Source organism: Mirounga leonina, unplaced genomic scaffold, assembly GCF_011800145.1.
Source record: "Mirounga leonina isolate KUSES-001 unplaced genomic scaffold, KU_Mleo_1.0 Mir_173, whole genome shotgun sequence".
Taxonomy (NCBI): Eukaryota; Metazoa; Chordata; class Mammalia; order Carnivora; family Phocidae; genus Mirounga; species Mirounga leonina.
Genome location: NW_023270447.1, coordinates 78,582,168 through 78,606,644, shown reverse-complemented (window position 1 = coordinate 78,606,644; position 24,477 = coordinate 78,582,168). Strand labels below are relative to the sequence as shown.

The window sequence follows — 24,477 nt, the reverse complement described above, 5'->3', positions numbered from 1 at the left end:
CATGCCCAGTTTAAATAAAAAACAGTTCAGTGCCTGGTGACAGTGATGGGGTGGAAGCTGAGAAAAGGCCCATCACTGTCCCTTCTGACCTTTTTCCAACATCATGGGGTAGGGGCCTTTACAAAGGCCTCTGGCTGGTGGAGGAAAAAGCTGGAGATCGAAAGAGGGGGCCATTCTCAGGCCAGAGGGGGCTTTGGGCCCCAGGGAAAACTGTAGGTGTGTAGGCTTCCCTGGGAGGCCAGGGTTGGTTCCCACACTAGCCGGGATGAGAGCTGTTCACTGAGTGCTTGCTGTGTGCCGGGTCTGCTCCAACACTTTACATGCATCATCTATCTGGTTTACAGATGGGGAAACTGAGGCTTACAGACATTAACAAGTGATGAGACTAGAATTCGAACCCAGACTCTAACCCACACAACCTCGGCTTCCTGATTCCATTCTCCCGCCCAAGAGCTGAAGGAGCAGACCCTCAGTTCTGGGCTCCATTCCTGCCCACCCTCCAAACTTGCTTTCTCCAGGTGTTCAGCCCTCCCCACCTGCCCATCTTGGCCCTCTTTCCCTTTTTTTCTTCCTGAACTTCATGCCTCTGAATTGACTAAGCCGAAGAGGCCCCTGAACACAGCTCCCCAACTTCCCCGCCCCTGGAGTGAGACCGGAGTGAGTGTCCATGTCCGCGGCACCATCTGTAAATGGGGAGTGTGCCTCTTGCGTAAGACTCTTGTGAGGAATAAAACTGAACTGAGGCCAGAAACAAAATACTATCTTCATTCAACAAATGTGGAGCTTTGCGCCAAGCCCTGTTCTAGGTGCTGGCCAAGGAGCAGTGAAGAGAACAGAGTGATATTTGGACACTCGCATAGAATTGGAATCAAGGAATTCACAAGGGAGGAGATTAAAATGCAATAACACGTGTAAGATTGGTCGGCCAACATTTTGTTCTCACTAATAGAGCAGGCAACCTAGCTGTGTGATCTGGGATGAGTTCTGTCCACTGTTGTGCTTCAGTGTCTTCCTTTAAGCTGAGGACATCAATAAACTACCTACCGGTGGTGAGTTCTGGGTATGACTAATGCATGCAGGTGTTTAGCTGGTGTCTGTGCTTAAGAAAATATTGGGGGCACCTGGGTGGCTCAGATGGTTAAGTGTCTGCCTTCGGCTCAGGTCATGATCTCAGGGTCCTGGGATTGAGTCCCACATCGGGCTCCCTGCTCCTTGGGAGCCTGCTTCTCTCTCTCTCTCTCTCTCTCTCTGTCTCTCATGAATAAATAAATAAAATCTTTAAAAAAAAATAAGTAAAATATTGGCTACAGTCAGCTCTAATCTCAGCAAAAAATGCAGCCCTAACCCTGGGTGTACGGTTATGTCACTCAGTGCCCCTGAGCCCTGGTCACCCACCTTCACCCGGGCTCTGCCCAATCTGTGATGGGCTGCCCTGGAGGGTGGCATGGTGCCTTTGCGCATACTCAGAAGCCACCTCCTATCATCCTAGACGCAGCCTTGGTCAGGAGCCTGGAGCTCTGTGCTGGGCACAGGTTTGGGGCTGTTATCTCTGCAGGACCTCATACCCCCTCTACCTGTTCTTCTGTCTCACTGTGTCCCAGCTTGGAAATGGAGTGAAACAGCACTCAAGCCCTGCCCGTCCAGGGGCTTACATATCCGACATTCCCTGTAAAATAGATGCTGTCCTCGCCTTATGTTTCCTAGGAGGAAACTGGTCTTAGGGGAAGGGATTTGCACGAGGACACACAGATGCTACCGGCGGAGCTGGGGTGAGGGACCAGGTGATGAGAATTCCAAGTCTGGTGATCTCTGTGTTCTACCCATCCCTGGGGATGAGGTCCTCTTCATCCAGGAGCAGGATCCGGCAGCACAGCCCAGAGTTCTCACCTTGAAATGGGCCCGACTGAAGTTATCGATACAAACCCCAGAGCTGGAAGGGAGCATTTCGGGGAGAGTGAGCAAGCTGGGTTGAGAACCAGCGCTCAGAAATCTGCACGTGGCCGCAGGAATGCTGACTCAGCTTTCCCAAGGCAACGTAGTCGCAGGCAGGCTGGAGCTAGGCTGGGCCGAATGGCTTCATTTTTTTTTTTCCTCCTAGAGGTATCCTGACTTTTAGAGGACAGGGGGCAGTAGCTTGCTGGGGGCAGTAGATTGGAGGTTCATTCCCAGCATTCCTATGTGACCCTGAACGAGTCACTTTCCCTCTGAGCCTCAGAAGAGGAAATCATTTGTAATGTGGGTTAATAATGTATACTTTGCAGCTGCTATGAGGGGCCAGCAAGATCATACATGGTTTTCCAACACTGGGATGAACCAGTGTTCCCGGGGTATTTTCCTTCACCACTAGCAGGCGATCCATAGGGCCCGAGAGAGGCCCTGTTTAGGTTAAAGGGCCCGGACAGCCCGGGAAATCCTGGCTTCGGGGTGGGCATCTTGGGTTCCAGTCCTTGCTGTGTGACCTGAGACAAATCACTTGGCCTCTCTGAGTGTTGCGTTCACAGTAGGCCCTTAGCAACTTCGGCTTAGAATGTTCAGTGTCCAAAGAACATTCAAGAACAGTCTCTATATTTTCCACCTCCCCATACCACCCCCCAACATTTCATGATTGCTCCCAGAAAAAGTTCATGCTTCAAGTTTTCCATGCTGAAATTCTCAACCTCACTGTGGCATGAAATCAATTGTTTGCATTTAATTTGACTTCTCAAATTAAGGGGTAAAATTTGAGATGAGGGTAGGGGGTTGGGGGAGGAGATGAGGAAAACGAAGTTAAACCAGATGTGTTTTTGTTTAACTGTCGGATGGTGGTTAAACTGCCTGAGTATTACCATGGTTCTTTCTGGATTCCAGTAACCGGGAGTCAGGTTTCACTAAAAATTGTAGTGTTCCTTCCCAGCAAATGTGGGCTTGCCCTCCCCATTATTATTATTATTATTATTATTATTATTATTATTATTATTATTCTTTTATATTCATGTGCAGCCACAAAGTACTACCCAGTGAGAATACCTCACAGATGCCTGGGATTTCAGAGCTGGAAGGTGTTTAGCAGCTGGCTTGGTCAGCTGGCTGCTTTGCAGACCAGGGAGACTGAGGCCCAGAGAGGGGAAGGAGCTTGCCCAGGGTCACTCAGCTGCTTAGGGCAGAGTTGGACTGGGAATTCAGTCTCTCGGCTCTAAGGTCCATGACTTTCCTAAAAGTAACCACTGTCTTGAATTTGGTGTGTCTCATTTCCATAGTACATCCATAGTATATCTATCTTTTGAAAAGAAAAGTTGTTCAGGGAGGATGCAGACAGTGTGGACTCGTAGGAAAAGGATCTTCAACTCAGGAGAGCAGGGTTTGAGTCCTGAGCTGTTGATACACTACCCATATGACCCTGGGCAAGTCACTTCCCCTCTCTGAGCCTCGGTGTCCTTGTTGGTAAGCCCAAATACCTGACATCCTCAAGACTAGGAATGGCTCTAATTCAGTCAATTGGCTTTCCCATATTTATGGCCTAGGTTATGGCAGGTCTGTCACAGACTGCCCTCCAAATGGGGCAGGGGACAGCTGTGGCCGATTGTTGACTCCTGCAGTGATTTAAAAACATTGATTTAGTTGTTGCTGTTATTCAGCCAAGTGATTTCATTTTACTTCTTTAGAAAGATCAGAAGACGTGGCCACACTGGGCCGCGTCCCAGCCTGGCCACCATGGCTGGAGCTGATTAGCAGCTGCTCTGTCCACTTGACCGCAGTCCCCACGGCTCCCTTCTCCCTCATGCTCACTTACCTCATGGACGCGATCTGCCTGCCTTCTGAATTTGCAGTTTCTGGGCGAGGTGCTGTGAGGCCTTGGAAGGAGGGCTCAAATCTCATCTGAAGGACGGCATGAGGCTTGGGCCAGCCCTCGGGGGGCTCATGGTAGGAATGTGGGACACATGGACCTAAGTCCCTCTTCTGTGGCTACATAGAGGGAGCTTTCTTCCTGCTCTGGTGGTCCCCGGGAAGAGTCTAAGGGCTCTAGAGGTCTAGGGGTGACGGCAGCAGCCTGTCAGGACTTAGAGAGCTGGGCCCGGGGCCGACCCAGCTGGGGACAGGCAGCTGTGGGAGCTTCAGGGTACAGGTACACAGCTCCCTCAGGGAAGGGACTCCCTGGACTAGGGGCAGCTCACCTAAATGCTCCCAACAGCCCTGCGTGCTGTTGTCACTCACTTCCGAGACAGGGAACACGGTCTTGCGCTCTGAACCCAGGGCTCTGTTGGGCCCCCCTTTGCTGAGTGCCAAGCCCTAGCCATGACGGGGCAGGCGTCATGGTGGCAACACAGACCTCCAAGTCACTGTGACTGAGCTTGAGGGCAGTGTGGCAGGCCATGAAGCCTCATGGTCAAATACAGGGGGTCTGGAAGCAGCTGCCTGGACGTGAGATTCTAGAAGGTCTCCACAACTGTTCTGGGGGTACAAGATGAACAAGGAGGTCAGTTACCCCACCAGACAACCTGATAGTAACCACAGCCACGGCCCGCCCCCTCCGCCTTGCACTTGTGGAGGAGCTCAGAAATGTGCCCCGTGTGGGTTTGCATTTTCTAAGTACCTGCCAGGGACCAGGCACCTTCAACATTATCTCTGATCCCTTACCTCCTCCCCACGTCCTGCCCTTTTGCAGATGAGACTGAGGTTCAGAGGGTAGACATGCCGGGTTCAAACCCTTCCCCAGTTCTTCTGACCCAGGGAAGGGAGGGGATGGGAGGGGAGGCTATTTCTGGGAAAAAGACCTCTATGACACCCCCCCTGCCCACCCCCCCCCCCCCCCCCCCCCGGGTTCCATAGCAGTATCTTCATTCTCCCAGACCTCAGTTTGTGGTTCAGGTGGATGAACTTCACCAGGTCAGGTATGCAGGCTGCCAGGCAAAGCTCAGCAAACATTTTATGTTCTTTAAAAAAGTGTTTAGGTGGCTTTTATTTGAAAAGCCATAAATCCAACCTTTAAAAGGATCTGCCATGTGACTTTTTGTTAAGTCAATCTCTTGCCTTCTTCGATCCACCTTTTCACTTTGTCTGGGAAACAACAAGGTGGGTGTCCTCTCCCAGGCTGAGGCTCCCAGTTCTCTGTCCTGTAAGCCCCCAGGCCTCTTGTAGGCTGTCACTGAACTGTGTCAGGCTTGGCCTTTCTGAGTATTATTTGTCAGTTTCTCCTTCCACCTGTCCCCACGTTGACTTACCACCGGCTTCTTAACATAACATACAGGAGTTAATAACTTACCCATCTGCCACCGTTCTGGGCAGAAAGTGTTTCAGCAGATTCTGAGTCTTCCTCCCCTCCCTCACTCCTACTTAGCACTGCTGTAGCTGCTGTTTTTTCTGCCTCCTTAAGTGAGCGCTCCCCCCCGCCCCCCGCCTCCGCCAACATGTACCAATGCTAACTAATACCTGCTAATATTACCAGGCCAGGGGTGACCTGCAATTGCTCATTGGTCTTAACAGCAGCCCTGTGTGGTCAGTGCTATTTTCCCCACGTTACAGAGGAGGAAACTGAGGCACGAAGTCACCCAGTTGGGAAGTGGGAAGCAAACACGTTTGTCCCCTACCATTGCCAGTCCACCCACTCAGGGCTGCTTCCTTCTCTGTGACATAAATGATACAATCCATTTTCCTAGAAGAATCTGGTTCCTGGGACGCCTGGGTGGCTCAGTCGGTTAAGCGGCTGCCTTCGGCTCGGGTCATGATCCCGGGGTCCTGGGATCGAGTCCCGCGTGGGGCTCTCTGCTCGGTAGGGAGCCTGCTTCTCCCTCTTCCTCTCCCCCTGCCTGTACTCGCTCTCTCTCTGACAAATAAATAAAATCTTTAAAAAAAAAAAGAATCTGGTTCCTTATTTATTTTGAAATCATCAGATTTGGTAATTCATGTTTCAGTTCAGTTAGCCAGATAGCAAAGATCAACAGGGCTCCTCTCAACAGCCAGTCCAAACCCTTGCCTGAATCACCTGGATTTTTGTGTGTGTGTGAAAATGATGTGGGTTTTTTTTTTCCTCCTTTAACCTAATCCTGATAATTAACATCTAAGGGCTTCCTCTGCTTCAGGAACACGGAGCTAATCACTTTGAACGGTTGTACTGTATTTTTGTTCTCTTCATTTTACAGAGGAGCAAACTGAAGCTCAGAGAAGCTCTGTAACCTTTCCCACGCCACACAGCTGGAAAGGGGCAAGAGAACCAAATCCAGGTCTTGTGCTGTCTTGCTTAATCAGATTAGCATCTGAATTCAAATCTTTGTTTGTATACAAGCCCTCAGGGGATGGTGCTGTCTGCATTTGTTTTCACTGGAACCATCTGCCTCTGGGGTTTGGGAAGTGTGGTAGGAGGCCTGAGGGGTGGGGGTGGGGAGCCAAGTAGGCAGTCCTGTTTGGGCAGCAGCTCCTCTTTTCAGACAGTGGGTCTCAGTGGGTCTGGACACCCTCTCTTATAGTCCAGAGAAAGGACGTGACAGTCCTGGCAGGAAGCACCCTCAGAAAGCCAGAGGAGCCTGAGTTTGAATCCCAGCCCTGCCCTTTTTTATGCTGTGTGACCTTGGGCAAGTCCCTTTCCCTCTTGGCTTTCAGTTACCCCACAACCAGGGCTGTATTGAGGCAAGGCCTTCAGGCTTTTCTAGTTCACGTATGGCAAGTAGTTACACTCATCAGGTATCACTAATCAACCACTGCTCTTTTTCCTTCTGAACTTCAGGGCCTTCTAAATGCAGTCCTCCAGGCAGCCCTTATCAACAAATTAGAGTTGGTACACAAGACTGAAAGATATCCCAGATCCAAATTAGATGTTGTCATTATGTGGAGGGTGGAGAAGGGACAGGCCCAGGGTAGCCCTCAGGTCAGTGTCCCCCTGCTCCTTAGTCTCCTTTCCCTTGTACAGGAAAGCAGGAGGCGCTCAGAGCTAGACTGGGCCAGAACTTCCCTCTGGTGCCGGGTGGGGACCTGTCCTGGGGCACACAGCGGTGCACATGTTTAGTCCTCAAGGCGGGGGGGGGGGGGGGGGGGGGGGGGGGGGGGGGGTGCTGGCTTTTGGGGCTGGTGACGACCCAGGCTTTATAGTGAGAGTAGAAAGAGGCTGGTTGCACATAGTCCTGGAGAGTTAGGCTCACCCCTCCCCCACCCTCTATAATAGTATTAATAGTATTAATTATGGTAGAGTAATAATAGTGGAGTTATTAACGTTAGGGACGCCTGGGTGGCTCAGTCGGTTAACTGTCTTTGGCTCAGGTCATGATCCCGGGGTCCTGGGATCGAGTCCCACATCAGGCTCCCTGCTGAGCAGGGAGCCTACTTCTCCCTCTGCCACTCCCCCTGCTTGTGTGCTCTCTCTCTCTCTCTCTCAAATAAAAAAATTTAAAATTTTAATTTAAAAATAATTAATGACTTTTTCAGCTATATTTTGAATATTTCGAATATTTTATTAATATTTATTATGCACCAAGCCATTCTGCTAAGTGCTTTGTATATAAATATACACTTTTAATCCTTCTAGCAACCCATTCTTGAAGTGAAGGAGATGACTCAGAGGTGAAGCGATTTGCCTGAGTTGCCCAGGCTGGTGAACTCAGTGGGGCTGCCCAGATTTTAATACACATTTGTGCAACCCTGCAGCTGGCTCCCTCCCTGGCTCTGTGCTCTTTCCCAGCTCAACATCCTCACTTCTCCTTTGTGACCGTGCCACCCCTTTACCTGTGGAGCGTGCTCTTCCCCGTGTGGCACCTCCCACAGACCGATGGGGACGGCACAGCAAATGGCATCTCCACTTTGGCAGGTTAGAAAATTGGGCCTGGAGTCCCAAGGGAAGAAATGGTAATCCCTGATCCAGGGGATTTAGTGTTCTACCTGTTCCCTGGGCCTTGCTGAACCGATGGCCCCAGGGAGCAAGGGCGGGAGGCGGGAACTCAGGAGCAGTGCAGCTGACTGAGGTGGGGCAGGGCTTGGCCTTCCTAGCTCCTGTTCTAATCAGCCATATGACCCTGGATGAGTCACTATGATACTCCCAACCTCAGTTTACAGGCTCCTATCATACTTTTCCATTTTTAAAGCCCATTCATTTATTTGTTTGAAATCTCTATATCTAACATGGGGCTCGAACTCCTGACCCTGAGTTCAAGAGTCGCATGCTCCTGGGCACCTGACTGGCTCAGTCGGTGGAGCATGCCACTCTTGATCTTGAGGTTGTGAGTTCGAGGCCCCACATTGGGTATAGAGATTACTTTAAAAAAAAGTCACATGCTCCACCAACTGAGCCAGCCAGGTGTACTTTTGAAGCTCTTTTTAAATTCATGAACTAAATGAATCCTTAAAACAGCCCCCCAAAAATATTGTCTCCATTTTGCAAAAGGGGAAACTGAGGCTCAGGTCAAACCGATGGCAAAATCAGCCCTCAAATTCAGATCAGGATCCCAGGCTAATGGTCCTTCCCCAGACTCTTGCAATCTGATTATCTATGGAGTGTCTGCCTCGGAGTATGAATTCCTGGAGGGTAAGAGCCCCATCCGAATCCTTGGTGAATTCCAGTGTGTGGCAAGGTGCCTGCCTTCAGCAAGTTCATGTCATCCTTGGGTTAACGAAAGGCTGTCACACCTGGCAAGGCTTTCCCCAGCCCAGCTGGACTCTGTTACCATGGGGAAACCTGTGGAGGCTGTCCTGCTGGGTTTAACACCTGAGCCACCCCAGGATGAGCCCGGCTGCCCTGCCTACATGTCCATTGGCGTCTTCACGTCTCCGCCGATGACACCGACTCATGGTTTGGTGGTGATTGGCAGCAAGACAAGCCAGTTTCCTTACTGACAGCTCAGGCCCTTAGTCAGGTATGAGTTCTGCCAACGATTATCTCCGACCGGTCTTTTCATCTGTTTTGTTCAGAGATGTACCCTCAGTGCCAAACAACCTTAATTTCCTTAGTAGGAACGGCCGTCATGCTGCATCGATGTGTACCATGCTTTTTGGCACATGGTGCACACTTAATGCGTATTTGGTGAATGAATGAATACTTGCACATCACACCCTGAGGCAGGGCCTAAACAGAGGTTTCCAGGAAGGGGAGCCAACCTGTCACCTCCCCGCTGCCTGGGATAGCCCCAGCGTGTCAGCTCCCTAATTGCCCAGCACTGTCCACAGCCGACAGCAACGGAGACTAGCACCTCTCCAGGTGAGGAAGGACAGTGACCTCTCCGAGGGAGGTACTGCTGTGATCTAGAGCCTGCAGGCAGCAGGGAGGCTCAGTGCAGTGAAATAACTTGCCCAGGGTCACAGAGCTGGTCGGTGGTGGAGCTGGGATTTAGACCCAGAGCCTGGGGTCTTTCCTCTTTCCCTCCCAGTCGGCTGAGCAGATTGGTTTTGGCTCTGGTGTGTCTTTCTGAAGATGTCTGGTCCAGAGTTCCAGGCCTGGCTCCAATCAACCTCAATGTATTTAATAATGACAGTAAGAGTGGCCTTTCACCGTGTGCCTATTGCAGTGGGCCCCTGCCAAGCGTTTGACACGCCCTTCTCTGTTTGGGCGTCTTAGCCTCCTCACGGAGTAGGTACCCCACGGAGTAGGTACTAGAATCCCTGGTTTTAAAGGTAAAGAATAGAAGCACAGAAAGGGACTCAAGATCCTGCAGCTCATAAGCAGTTAAGCCAGAATTTGAACCTCCAGAGTATGGGCCCGTAATCATTTAATACTAGATAAATCTCTGGAGGCCAAATGTGTAAACTCCTGAACCTCCTGGTTCTTCTGGAGCCAGACTTGGGGAGGAGGTGAAAGGCAGGAACAGACTGCATGACGCTTCCTGGCCCCCTGAGCTGAGGAGTGCAAAGTTTATCTATCCCCTGTGTGATTCCTGGGGGCAGGGAGAAATGGGGGTGAGGGGCACAGCAGGGCAGTCCCTGTGTTTCTGGGAACCAGGGTCAGGGGGAGGCCAGGGCAATTAGCCTGGCTGAAGCCACTGCTAACTCAGAAATGTCAGTGGGAGATTGGCCCCAGCCTCCGTCTGGATCTGGCCTCAGGCCTGACCTTCCTGGGTTTCTTCGATCCCAGCCTTCCAAGGTCTTCCTGGGTTGGGAAATGTCAGAGCACTGGCTTATCTGAGAACTTGGCATTGAAATTTCCTCCAACACCGAATCCCTGGGCTGGGCTGGCCTGCCTGTCCCACTTCCCCCTTTTGGAGGAAGTGGAACCTTACGTGATTTGAATAAGTGTTTCCCAACTGGCACCTGGCCACGGATTGCTCAGCTGTGCAAGCCTCCAGCTCGGGCTCTGAGGCAGGCCCACCAACCTCCTCAGCCAGTCATGGAGGGTGAAATATGGGGAGAACGCCTGTCTTGTTGGTTTGGCCAGGGCAGGCCCGAGAGGATTCCTGTGAGACGCGGTGCTGGCCTTCAGCTTTGTCCCCTCGCGGCCTGAAGTGGCTCCTGGGCAAGAGGGGAAGAAAGGGGCTTCCCCTACTTCAGGGTATTCCTGCTGGAGTGGCCTTGCTCATCAACTCACCTGGGTGTCAACTTCTTAGCACCTGTCAGGGTAGAGAAAGGAAGAAGCAGAGTCAGGAAGGGGGAAAAGATGAATGTGGGGGACACTCACTCATTCATTCATTCATTCATTCTACAAACATTTTCTTAGTCCACCTGCCTGCTGGACCCAGAGCTAGGTGCTGGAATTCATGCATGAATCTGGTCTAGTTTTTGCCTTCAGAGAACATCCAGTGTTTGGGGGAGATGCTTATGTAAACAGACCCCTTCCCAGGTGGTGTAGGATTAGGGAAAGTTCGAGAGCCATGGGACCAGAGGAGGCCTCCCCACCAAACCTGGGACAGAATGACCATAAGGGATCTCTGGAGGAGGTGGCGTTAGGTGTTTTATCTTTTTACCCCTCCAACAAATATTTACTGAGCATCTTCTATAGGCAGGTGTGGTTCTAGGTGCTGAGCATACAGCAGCGACCAACACCAAGTCCTCTAGGAGCTCCATGGTACTGGAAGAGACACACCATAATTAAGTTAATTTCAGACAGTGGGAGTGCTGGGAAGAAAATAGGAATGTGAAATAGTGGGGGACTGGGCAGGAGTGGGGGCCTCTTCACCTGGAGGGGCAGGGAAGGAAAGGATGCATGGCCTTTGACCTGAAGGAGGAGGAGTGAGCCCAGCATAGTCTTGGAGGAAGGGCGTTCCAGGCAGAGGATGGGCCAGTGCAAAAGCCCCGAGGGGGGAAAGCAGGGCAGAGAAGGTGTGAGTGGTGAGTGGTGTGGGCTGGGGGCCAGGAGGTGATGTCAGAAAAGTGGGCAGGACCCAGACTTGTAGACCTCCCACCAGCTGTGGAAGAATGAGGGGAGCCAGCCAGGACAAATAAAGGATTGGGTGACCTCCCATTTGCTGGGTGGCCCCTTAGAAAGTTTGAGTAGGAATGGCCTTTGGGACTTGACATTGCAGCCTTCTCCAAACACAAATGGGTGGCTGAGGCCCAGAGAGGGAAAGTGACCCGCCCGAGGTCATAAAGGGAGGTGGCGGGACTAGATCTAGGTCCCCTAGCCATCAACCAGTTTTTTGCCAATATGCCCACACAGCCCCTCTGAATTAAGGTGGGCATTTATTAAGCACTTAGTGTTTGCCAAGAAAGTTATGTACGTTGCCTAGTCTGACAGGAGGAAAAGGGGGAAAGGGCGGTACAGGGACCCGGTGAAGGGTCATTCAGACCTGGCTTCCATGTAATTGGCCCTGGCCAAGTGACTGAGCCTCAGTTTACTCATAAAATAGAGACAGTAATGGTTTCTAGCTCATAGACTGTTGAGGATGCAATGAGATAGTATATGTCCAGCACTGAGCATTTTTTGTTTTCATTTAAGTGATTCTATGGACCCTGGGATCTTTCAATGGCCTAATCGTGATCCTTGTATCAGGCAATCTCATCACTGGTCCACAATGGCCCTCTGTCTATTTTATTATTAAAAGTAAATTTAAACCTGGGTGGTTCAGTCGGTTAAGCATTTGACTCTTGATTTCAGCTCAGGTCATGATCTCAGGGTTGTGGGATCAAGCCCCACGCGCTCAGCAGGGAGGCTGCTTTGACATTCTTTCCCTCTGCTCCTCCCCCACCAGCACTCTCTCCAATCAATCAATCTTTAAAATAAATAAGCAAGTAAATCAATTTAAAGCCCCTATGAACTATCATCCACTACCAGGACTAGAATATTGACAGTAATTTACATCTTTCTCTGAGCTCCTTCAACCTCCTCCCACTAACTGTCTTCATGTGCGGTAATCTCTCCTGAATCTAGGGTTTCTCATTCCCAGTTTTAAATTTTTATTTTTATTTATTTATTTTTAAAGGTGTTATTTATCTGAGGGAGAGAGACAGTCAGGGAGAAGCAGACTCCCCGCTGAGTGCAGAGCCTGCCCCAATTCCAGGACCCTGAGATCATGACTTGACCCCAAGTCAGATGCTTAATTGACTGAGCCACCCAGGCACCCCTATATATACTTTACAAAGGTGTACCATCCTTTATATAATCTCCTTGGACTTGGTTTTCTCACTGAATCTTATATTGCTGAAATTGATCCAATTGTTGCATGTAGCTGTAATTCTTTTTTCGCTGGTTGTTTAAGTAGGCTCCACGCTGGAGCCAGACGCAGGGCTTGAACTCACAACCCTGAGATCAAGACCTGAGCTGAGATCAAGAGTTAGCTGCTTAAACGACTGAGCCACTCAGGCGCTTCAGTAGTTCTTTTTTTTAAAAATTAATTTATTATTTATTTATTATTATTTTTTTAAGATTTGATTTATTTGACACAGAGAGAGAGAGCACAAGCGGGGAGGAGTGGCAGGCAGAGGGAGAGGAAGAAGCAGGCTCCCCGTTGGGCAGGGAACCTGACGTGGGGCTCAATCCCAAGACCCTGAGATCATGACCTGAGCCGAAGGCAGGCGCTTGACCATCTGAGCCACCCAGGTGCCCATTTTTTTTTTTTTTTAACTGCTTGCTGTATATGTGATATATACACCAGGTAATTATTTTACAATTTTATTTAATTTCTTGTTGATGGCATTGGGGTTGTGTTCAGGTTTTTGCTAGTGTAGAAAAAGTACTTATGAATATTTATGTACATGTCCTATAATGCATGCAGAAAGGACTTTTCTCTTGATGTATACCTAGCCACTGATTGTTGGGTCATAGGGTACTGAAAATTTGTTCAGCATTACAAGATAAGAGCAAAATGGTTGAGGGGCGCCTGAGTGGCTCAGTCGTTAAGCGTCTGCCTTCGGCTCCGGTCATGATCCCGGGGTCCTGGGATCGAGCCCCGCATCGGGCTCCCTGCTCCGCGGGAAGCCTGCTCCTCCCTCTCCCACTCCCCCTGCTTATGTTCCCTCTCTCGCTGTGTTTCTGTCAAATAAATAAATAAAATCTTTAAAAAAAAAAAAAAAGAGCAAAATGGTTGGATCTCTTTGCACTCCCGCCGGTAACGTGTAAGAAGTCCTGCTGTTTGTGTCTTCTATAACACATGGTGTCAGACTTCTTAATTTTTCCCAATCCAATAAGTATAACAACTTCTCGTTGTAGACTTGATGCATTTCCCAGATTACCAGCGAGGTTGAGTATGTATGAGTATGAGTATGTGTGAGTCCTCTTCTGGTACTGTCTTTTGCCCATTTTTCTATTTGTCTTTTTTTTTTTGGCATTTTCTTACTGGTTTGTCATAGTTCTTTATATTCCTGAGTCTAATCATATTTTGGAAACTGACATTCTAAAATTGAATATAGGTCAATTTAGCAGTCTTTTATTTATTTATTTATTTTTAAAGGATTTTATTTATTTGTGAGAGAGAGAGAGCACAAGCAGGGGGAGCTGCAGGCAGAGGGAGAAGCAGGCTCCCCGCTGAGCAAGGAGCCTGATGTGGCGCTCAATCCCTGGACCCTGGGATCATGACCTGAGCCAAAGGCAGATGCTTAACCAACTGAGCCACCCAGGCGCCCCTCAGCCCTGGTGTTAATCTCAGGGTCATGAGTTCAAGCCCTGCATTGGGCTCCACACTGAGCCTGGCGCCTACTGAAAAGAAAAAAAGGAAAAGAAAAGAAAAGACATGGGGCACCTGGGTGGCTCAGTCGGTTAAGCGTCTACCTTCGGCTCAAGTCATGATCCCGGGTCCTGGGATCGAGCCCCGCATCAGGCTTCCTGCTCAGCGGGAAGCCTGCTTCTCTGTCTCCTTCTACTGCTCCCCCTGCTTGTGCTCTCTTGCTCTCTCTGTCAAATAAATAAATAAAATCTTAAAAAAAAAAAAAAAGAAAGAAAGGGAAGGGAAAAAGGAAAAGGGAGAAATTGTATCCCCTTTTCCATAATAGTTGTGTCTTAGCTCTATTTTGTATTTTTTAAAATTAATCTTACTTCAAGTTTTGACTTTTTTTAAAGGATTTGTGGCTTTGATCTTTTCAAATGAATCTTTGTCTTCTGTTGTGTTGATTACTATTCTTTATAATCTTACTTTCTTTGGGTTGCTGTTTTTTCTAACTTCCTAAGTTAGATGCTTAACTCATTAATTTTAAAAAATCCATTTATTTATTTGAGAGCCGAGGGGGATGGGCATAGGGGCAGAGGGAGAGAATCTTCAAGCAGACTCCTCATTGAACGGAGCCCCATGAGGTGCTCAATCCCACCACCCATGAGATCATGACCTGAGCTGAAACCAAGAGTCCGATGCTTAACCCACTCAGCTACTCAGGCGCCCCTTAACTCATTAATTTTTACCCTTTCTTTGCTGTGTTCTATAATTTTTGATACATAAATGTTTTTGTTATCACTCAGTTCTCAGTAATTTCAGATTTCTACTACGACTCTTCTTTGATCCATGAGTTAGAGATGCTTTTAACTTCTGAGTGTATAGGGAATTGTTTGTCCTTTTAAAAACATGATTTCTAAAGAACATAAAACAAAAGAACATGACTTCTAACTTAGTTGTACCATTGTCAGAGAATGTGGCTATGTGAAAACCGGTCATTTAAAATGAGAGACTTAGAGGGGCGCCTGGGTGGCTCAGTCGGTTAAGTGTGACTCTTGATTTCCAGCTCAGGTCATGATCTCAGTGTTGTGAGATCGAGCCCTGAGTGGACCTCTGCGCTTAGCAGAGTCTGCTTCTCTCCCTCTCCCTCTGCCCCTCCCCATGTGCTGTCAATCTCTTTCAAATAAATAAATCTTAAAAAAAATAAAAAATAATAAAGCATCCTTTAAAATCCTTTATTCCTTTAAAATAAAATAAAATGAGAAAGTTGGAGCACATGGCTGGTTCAGTTGTAGAGCATGTGTCTCTTGATCTTGCGTTTGAGTTTGAGTCCCATGTTGGGTGTAGAGATTACTTAAAAATAAATAAAAATAAAAGAGACTCGCTTTATGGCCTGGTATGTAATGATTTTTAAACTGTTTTTTGAGTGTTCCTGAAAAGAATGTGTCTATGTACTTTTGTTTCTGCCTTCCTACATTTTTATTTCAATTTATCTTGCTTTTTCTTTCATTTTAATGTTTTATTACTTAAAGATTGCCGGCTATAATTTTTCCATACAAAGACCAGGTCTCCCTCTTAAGCCCTCATATTCACTGACTTGCCCTTCAGCCCCTGTGACATCACATTTAAAATTTTCCAGATTTTTTAGCACTGAGTTATTTTTAGATATATGTTCCTCGGGGCGCCTGGGTGGCTCAGTCGTTAGGCGTCTGCCTTTGGCTTGGGTCATGATCCTGGGGTTCTGGGATCAAGCCCCGCATTGGGCTCTCTGCTCGGCGGGAGGCCTGTTTCTCCCTCTCCCACTCCCCCTGCTTGTGTTCCCTCTCTGGCTGTCTCTCTCTGTGTCAAATAAATAAATAAAATCTTTAAAAAAAAAAAAAGATATATGTTCCTCTTGTTCTTTTCTTTGCTCTGGGAATTTTTTTTAAAACACTAAATTTTATTTGTTATTTGCTCTGCCTTCACATACCTTTAGTATCTGCTTATGTTTGTATTACTTAAGTAGTTACTGAAAAAGGTTTTTAGGGATGCCTGGGTGGCTCCGTCAGTTAAGCGTCTGCCTTTGGCTCAAGTCATGATCCTAGGGTCCTGGGATCAAGTCCCACATCGGGCTCCTTGCTCAGCAGGGAGGCTGCTGCTCCCTCTGCCACTCCCCCTGTTTGTGCTCTCTCCCTCTGTCAAATAAATAAATAGAATCTTAAAAAAACTTAAAGTTTTTTAGAGGGTGTCTTTTTGGACAAATGTGAGCCCTTCAATGTAGACTTTAGTATCTGAATGACAGTTTAGCTGGATATAGAATTCTTTTTTTTTTTTTAAAGATTTTATTTTATTTGCTAGAGAGAGAGAGAGTGAGAGTACAAGCAGGGGGAGTGGCAGGCAGAGGGAGAAGCAGGCTCCCCACTGAGCAAGGAGCCCAATGCGGGACTCAATCCCAGGACCCTGGGATAATGACCTGAGCCGAAGGCAGACATTTAACTGGCTGAATCACCCAGGCATCCCTGGATATAAAATTCTTGGTTCAGATTCTTTTCCTTTGGTACTTTGGTCAATTCAATTTGACACCTATTCCTTTGTAAGTGATCTGTTTTTCTCTAGACTTTAGAATGTTTTTGTTGTCTTTTGATATTCACTGTAATATTTCTAAGTGTGCATTTTTCCTTCTCTGTCCTGTTTGGTATATTTGGGGCCTTTTCAAAGGGAGATCTTTGGTCTTTCTTTAGTTCTAAGGTTATCTTCATTATCTCTTGAAATATCTAGATGTTGGCACTTACACTTCTTTTTGTTAATGTACAATTTCGTACAATAAAATGCACAGATGTTAAGTGTGCAATTCCATGTGTTTTGACAAGTATACATTACCTTGTAACCATGATCCCAAACCAAGATTTAAAAAAGACATTTCTATCTTTCTAGCAATTTCCCTCATGCCCCTCTCCAGTCCATTTTGCCTCCCAAATGCAATCTTTATTCTGATTTCTTTCACTGTAGATTAGATTGGTTATTTCTGGAGTTTCATATAGATGGATTACACAGCATGTACTCTTTTATGTTTAGCTTCTTTCACTTAGCATAATGTTTTTGAAATACATCTGTTTGTTGTGTTCTTTGTTCACACCTTTTTTGCTGAGCAGTTTTCCCTGTGTGCGCGCGTGTGTGTGTAGGAGGGGTGGTTGTTAATCATTTGATTGTCAACTTTAGTAGTTATTTACTGGATACAGTCCTTTGTAAGTTATATGTACTATGCATGTTCTTTTCCATTATATGTCTTGTCTCTTCAGTTTTTTTTTTAAGATTTTATGTATGTGTGAGTGGGGGAGGGGCAAAGCAGGTCGGGGGAGGGAAGGAGGTAGAAGCGGGCTCAAGGAGAAGCAGACTCCCCACTCAGCGGGGAGCCTGATGCAGGTCTGGATCCCAGGACCCTGAGATCATGACCTGAGCCAAAGTCACACACTTAATGGATGAGCCACCCACACACTCAGACTATTCAGTTTCTTAATGGCATCTTTTTTTTTTATGGTATCTTTTGATGGGCAGAAATTTTAACTATTGATGAAGTCCAGTTTATCAGTTTTTTTGTTTTGTTTTGTTTTGTTTTCCTTTTATGAGGTTAGGACTCTTTGTCTTCCCCAAAGTCACAAAGATATCCTCTTATGTTTTTTTTTAGAAGCTTTATGGTTCTGGCTTTTGTAACTAGGTTTATGATCCATTTCAAATAATGGAGTAAGGTTGGGGTTGACGTTTTAATGTTTAACTGATGTTTTATCCTCTCTCTTTAATCTTTTCTGTTTCTTAATCCTTCCTGGCTTCTTCCTGGAAGTGTCTGTTTCCTCTTTCCACTCTACTTCTTACCTTCATTATTTCAACTGGTTTTTCATACAGAATATTTCCACTTGGGTTCTCTAACACTTGATCTGTTTTATATCGCTAATATCTTTCCTTACTTTGTGTGTTCCTAATGCTTATTTAAAATTCTCAGTCCATCTGTTGAATACAGCTGATTCCAGTGGTATCTAATCAGTTTGTTTTGAAGCCATTGTGTTCCTTGGATTCCCTGTTCTTTAACCCGTGATCTAATTTCTCGGGGGGTCGGGTGTGTGTGTCACGGGGGTAGGTTCAGCAATTCTATCTGGTGCTGCATACTGGGCTAGGAATCTAAGCCTGACCCTAGTCTCTGTCAACACCAATGAGCCCAAGTAGATGACAGCCTAGAGTGGAGACCCTCAGTTGGGCATTGCCATTCCCCTCCCCAGGTAACCCAGCGCCCCAGGACTGGGCCTCACTTCCAGCACCCCAGGGCGCAGCAGGCAGGGAAGGGGGCTATCTGGTTAGACCAGAATCCACCAGCCCTGAGGTCTGGAACGGAAGGGGTGGGTGGTGGAGAGACCAGAGGCCTGTTGGTTTCCTCTTGATTCCTGCAACCCCACATTGCCTGCTGCACTGCCCTGATTTTGCTCCAGGGTTGTTGGGTGTGGTTTTCTTTCTTTTTTTTTTAAAGATTTTATTTTTGGGACGCCTGGGTGGCTCAGTCGCTTGAGCGTCTGCCTTTAGCTCAGGATATAAACCCAGGGTCCTGGGATCGAATCCCCCATTGGGCTCCCTGTTCAGCGGGGAGCCTGCTTCTCTCTCTCGTTGTGTCTGGCAAATAAATAGAATTTTTAAAAAATACATATTTTATTTTTAAGTAATCTCTGCACCCAACTTGGGGCTTAAACTCACAACCCTGAGATCAAGAGTCGAATGCTCTACAGACTGAGCCAGCCAGGTGCCCCTCACCCTGGTTTTGCCCCAGCAGACACTCAGGCCATCTGCCTGAGCAGACACTCAGGTCCAAGCGAGTGGTCCAGGGCAGTGGGTGTGCTGGGGAAGGGAGTGTCTACTGGGGAAGGCCTGATGCAAAGGGGCATCAGGTTTGAGCAGAACTCAAACCTGATTTTCTTTTCTAATGTGTTCCACCACCCTAAAGACTACGTCCCGCTCCTTCTCCTGGCTGCCACACCAACCCCCTCCACACACCAGTTTAAAACCCCCTTGGATCTCCCCAGGAGATTCTGTTTTCTCCATAATTTCCTAGGCTTAGTGATATTTTGCTGTTTTGCTGTTTTGTTACTCGGGTGTTAATTTGAGGAAGAGGATCCAGGAGCCGGATGTCTTCCCTTACTGTTCCTTTCAGGACCGTGTGGCATCCCTGCACCCACTGCACGGCCAGCCACTGCGCCACCACCTGGAGCACGGTGGCTGCCACAGAAAAACAGCACATTGATTAGGGGTACCGCTGAGTCCGTGGTATTAGAACAGATGGGCCAAGAATTTGATTTTATTTATATTTTTTAAGATTTTATTTATTTGAGAGCGAGCGAGCGTGTGCTTTGAGCAGGAGCTTGGTGGGCAGGGGCACAGGGATTTGCTGAGCATGGAGCTGGACTTGGGGCTCCATCCCAGGACCCCGGGATCAGGGATCATGACCTGAGCCGAAGTCAGACGCTTAACCGACTGAGCCACCCAGGCAACCCTGGACCAAGAATTTTATTTTATTTTATTTTTTTGTTTTTGTTTTATTTATTTATTTATTTTTTAAAGAATTTTAAATAAGCATTAGAAACGTGCAAAAGAAATAAGGAAAGATGTTGGCAACATAGAACAGAATAAGAAAGTATTAAAAAAAAAAAAGAACAAGGTGGAAGTATTTAATATGAAAAGCCAACCTCATCATCTGCCCCTGCCCCAACCTTTGCATGCACCTCATAGCTTACTATTCTCCAAAAAAAAAAAAAAGACTTTCATGGCTCCCAGAACTTTGCATGGGCTATTTCCTCTGCTGAGACTGCCTTCCTTCCACTTCTGCTGGAAAAATTCTGGTGCATCCTTGAGCCACCTTCCCTGATGGCCCCTTATGGTCAGTGTGATACCCAGTGATGGCATGGGGTTCTGGAGTTAGGAAACCTGGCTGCTTGTCCTGATTCTTCAGCTCACTGGCTGTCTGACTTGGGGGTGGGGGTGGGGGGATCATACTACCTCTCTGGATTTCAGGAACCTGCTGGGAAAAAAATACGAGAGTGTCAGGGTAGATTATTCCTAGAGTCTCTTTTGGCTCTGACAAACTGATGGGGTAGTTAAGAGTGAAGGCTCTGGAGTGGGGCTGCCCATGATCCCTTTCTGGTTCAGCACTTAATCACTGTATTTCAATGCCTCAGTTTACTAACCTGGCGTAATGGTTGAAAGTTTGTATTTCAGAGGTTCCAGGTTCCTAGTCCCAGCCCTACCACTGCCTGCTGTGTGATCAGAGGCAAGTTACTTAACCTCTCTGTGCTTTTTTTTTCTCTTCTGTAAAACGGGGTTGGTACTGAGGATGCCTACCTCAGAGGGTAGGAGCATAATGAATACAGCTGTTGTTCTGTTGCTGGTGGTGGTTCACCATTATGCAAACTTCTCTATTCAGTTCAACAAATTCTTGATGTTTGTCTGCCAGGCCCTGCTAAATGTTTTCTAAATACGCTTTCTATTGAGTTTTATCTCTTAACAGATACTCTCCTTGGCATCTTATCTTTACAACAACCTTGCAAGACGGGTTTGACTAACCTTGTTTGACAGATAAGGAACCTGCAGCCCCAGATGCAGAGTCACTTTCAAAGTTGCACAGACTCAACCCATGGCCGCCGCCTCCATGGCCAAGGTCTTTCCGCTATGCTCCAGGGTTCAGGAAGATTACACAGGGATTTTGGGGATTCCCGGACAGATCCCAGATGGGAAAGCTCAGTGAGAAGCTCCCCACCCCCTTACACATGTATTCCAGCTGTCTGCCCGCCCTTGGCCATACACAGGATGTCTTAGGAGGTTTCACACAAATGTGGGTTTAGTGATGGGCCAGAAGTTAATTAGGGGCTCATATGACCTGGGATAGAGAGCCACAGGGGCTCTGGGAAAGCGAAGGGGACTCTTGGAGGACAGGGAATCAGCAAAGAGGAGGCTTGAGTTTCAACAAGCCCAGAGCTTGCGAGTCCTGTGGAAGTAGATGTGGGCCTTGCCCAGAGGCAGCTGCACAGGGTGGCACCAGGGCTGAACCCCAGCCTCTCTGTGCACCTGCGGGCCTGGGCTTGAGGCTTTGCCTCTCAGAGCCTTGCTTGCATCATCTGCAAAAGGGCCTCTAGTGCCATTTGGTAGAGTTGGGGAGAGGGCATCGGGGAGCCCAGCAGCACCTGGTTAGATTAGCATATGTAGGCGGACACCACATTTAATCCTGAAGCTTCCTGAAGTTTCCTTATCTGCAGTTTGGGAATCACATGCTCAGCTGCGAGGGATTACTGCAAGGGCAAATGAGATGATTGCTGCGTGAGCCTTTCTCTGACCTTTCTATTTAAAACTGCTCGCACCATCTCCTGCTTGTCCTCCCTGCCTCCTTTTTCTCCGTCAGGCTTAGCACCACCTGGCATCCTGTTGACTTTATTACTTCTTTGTTGTCTGCTCACCCCAGCAGGGATTTGGGTGGCTCTGTTCAGTGCGTAGAGTACCCTCCAGCTGTAGTAGGTGCTCAGTAAACAGCGGTCCACCGAATGTTGGTGGAATAACAAATAGGGAAGGCCCTAGTGTGTAGGCGATGCTCAGTCAGTACCAGCTGGATCTTGGAGATGCAGGGTAGAGGCTGGGACAGCTCATTTGGGGTGCCCAGGGCTGCCTGTGAAAGCATCTGGGCCTAGATTTCTGGGTGGTGCCTGGTCCCTCACTGGTCACAGCCTGCAGGAGGAGAGTCCCATAGGATAGTAAAGCTGGATGGGCCTGAGCACTGGGGCTTCTCACAGAGCCAAGAGCCTCAGGCAAACAGGAAGCCCATGATACTTGGCTTTCTTCTTTAGAATTTTTTTTAAATTGCATTTATTTATTTTTTTAAGTAATCTCTACATCTGACGTGGGCCTCAAACTCATGACCCTGAGATCAAGAGTCACACTCTACTGACTGAGCCAGCCAGCCACCACCCTTCTCTTCAGCTCCTTAAGCCACTCTGACTTCTGAGGGCACGAGCTGCCTCGGAACAATGACAGCCCTGTGCCAACCCTGCACCCCAAGGGCTAGGAGAGAAAGCACTGGGTCTGGAGCCAGGCAGATCCCAGAGCATGGCCTGGCCTGGCCCCTCCTTAGCAGAAGGATCTTGGGCAGGTCACTTCACCTCTCTGCATCTCCGTTTCCTTCTCTGTGAAACGGGCGTAGCAGTATTTCCCCCGGTACTCCGACCTCCTGGGGCTTTTGTATAAAACCCAGTGAAAATGGGTTCACTAGACTGAAGGGCCTACAAGGCAGAGCTTTGCACCTGCACTGCTGAGCGTAGGGCCAGGCACACAGTAGACACTTGGAACGGGTCAAAGAGTTAAACTCCACTGACAACAGCTGTTGGAAGGGGAGGGTCTCAGTCCTGCCTGTAGTAGGGTTGTTAGGTCCTGTTCAAAGACCTCCTATGGTTCCAAGGGTTTATAGATTCCAAAAAGAAAACCTAACTTGTGTTCAGTTGCACTTGAAATGTGTTGACCCATCTTTAGCTTGTTTGCAAGCTTTATCCTTTGGTAAGAACAGCTGGCTGAGCATGACGTAATGTAGTTGCTTACATTATAAGGGGATCAGAAAAACTTACTGAACTGGAGTTCTGAGGTCAGACTGTGTTCCAAGAAACAGGAAATCCAAGGCAAGCAATAAGGGGAACGAATTGGCTCATGTAACCTGGATGTTCAGAAGTGAGCTTCAGGCATGGCTGCATCCAGGGACTCAAGCAATGTTACCCAAGACTCCAGATTCTAAGGAGTTGCTCCACCTTTAGGCTCCACACAGTGCTCCCTGCCACTGGCCTCAACCTTAACAACACACCATCCAGGTGGAGAGTCTTCCAGTGTAAGCCAATCAGGGCCCACCTGGAGCTGCCAGGGCTGGGGATCAATCCCATCCAAACCACGGGGCTGAGAGGGGGAGGGCTGCTGTCCAAGGAGACTTCGGTATTGTCAGGAAGGGGGAATGGATTCCGGGTGGCCAGAGATCCCAGCACGTACCCACTATGGTCATCAGAAGGGGAGCCATGGAAAGCCGTCGGAACATCTGCACAGCACTTTACAGTTCGAAAAGTTCCTTCCCTCCCAAGAAGCTGATCGTGGAGGCAGAGTGGCATTTATTATCCCTGCTTCACAGAGGAAGAAACAGCTCGAGACTATTTGGCCAGGACCCTGACTTGTACCCCTGGGCTGCCCCTGCCCATCTCAGCCTCTCCGAGGAGTTACAAACCTGGAAAGGGCTGTCCTGGGCGGGAGGGAGACAATGTGACCAAGCGAAGCCCCTCCCCTTATGGAGGCCGCCCAAGGGGAGTTGGCAGGGGGCGGAGGGAGCAGCCTGACTTCAGGGCCGGTGGTGGGGTGGTGGGGCAGGGGCCGGGCACACCACAACCCTGCAGCACTCGGGGCCAGGACTGCAGTGCGCACGCATACACAGGCGGAACGAGATCATCCGGCACACTGACGCAGGGCTCCCTGTGCCTGGGGCGGCAGAGGCCTCGGCTCTTGCCGCCGGTGATGGAAGTTGTCCTGGCAGATGGCTGGATTGGGGGTAGTAGCAAGTACTGGCTGTGGAGCCAGCCAGGCCTGGCCTAGATCCCAGCTCTCCCACGCGATGGCTGTGTGACCCTGCTCCTCCCTCCTACTTCCCGAGTCTCAGTGTTGTCTCCTGACCCAGAGCTGATAATTCCCACCTCATAGGATCCTTGGAAGGCAGAGCCAAAAGCTCCAGCACATAGTAGGTGCTCCATTAAGAGCCTCTCCCTTTCCATCTCCATAGTGTCCTGTTCATAGCTGTGTGACCTTGGCCAAGTTACTGAACTTCTCTGTACCGTGGGAGCATTGATGGCCCATACGGGAGGGTTGCTGTGCGGGTTAGGCGAGTCAGTGCATGTGAAGTGCTTCGAAGGGGCCTGGCATGCTCGTTCTGCCCGTTACTACCAGCTAACGTTGAGTGTTTTAATGTGCCAAGCCTGGGGCATTTATCTCCCGGTTTATTGTATTCTTATGCTTAACAATCGTACGGAGTCAGGCACACACGATGATGGTCTGCCTGGGACACAGGAGGATCCTGAGGCCCAGAAAGGTGAAGTGACGTGCCCAAGGTCGAGAAACCTGTAAGCGATAGGCACTCTGCTGAGCTGGGCACCCTTCGGGTGGGACCCTCACTTCCGTGGGCTCAGGTTTCCTGCGGGGCGAGGCGGTCTCCCTGCCCTGCCACCTCCTGGGGTCTCCAGCAAATGCACTAGGGGCATTAGTCTCCTCCTCCTGCTGGAAGGTTCTCCGGGAATGTGAGGGACGTGCTTATCCAGGGCCAGCTGCAGCGTGCTATCTCTGGGAACATCCGTGTACTCCCAGCCCTGACGCCAGCACGGTGCTTGCGAGCCCCCTGCACATGCCACCCAGGGATGCTGCTTGTGTTGGCCGCTGCCCAGCAGGTTACAAGTTCACTGCCTATTTCCCCCATCCTGAGCTGTCTCGGCCTCTCTCA

At 48.7% G+C, this 24,477-nt stretch overlaps 1 protein-coding gene across 1 annotated transcript in view; it reads left to right on the top strand.

Moving 5' to 3' along the window:
* Positions 1-24,477, top strand: part of ALPL (alkaline phosphatase, biomineralization associated) — a 53,749-nt gene that overhangs the window by 917 nt on the left and 28,355 nt on the right. The window lies entirely within an intron of this gene.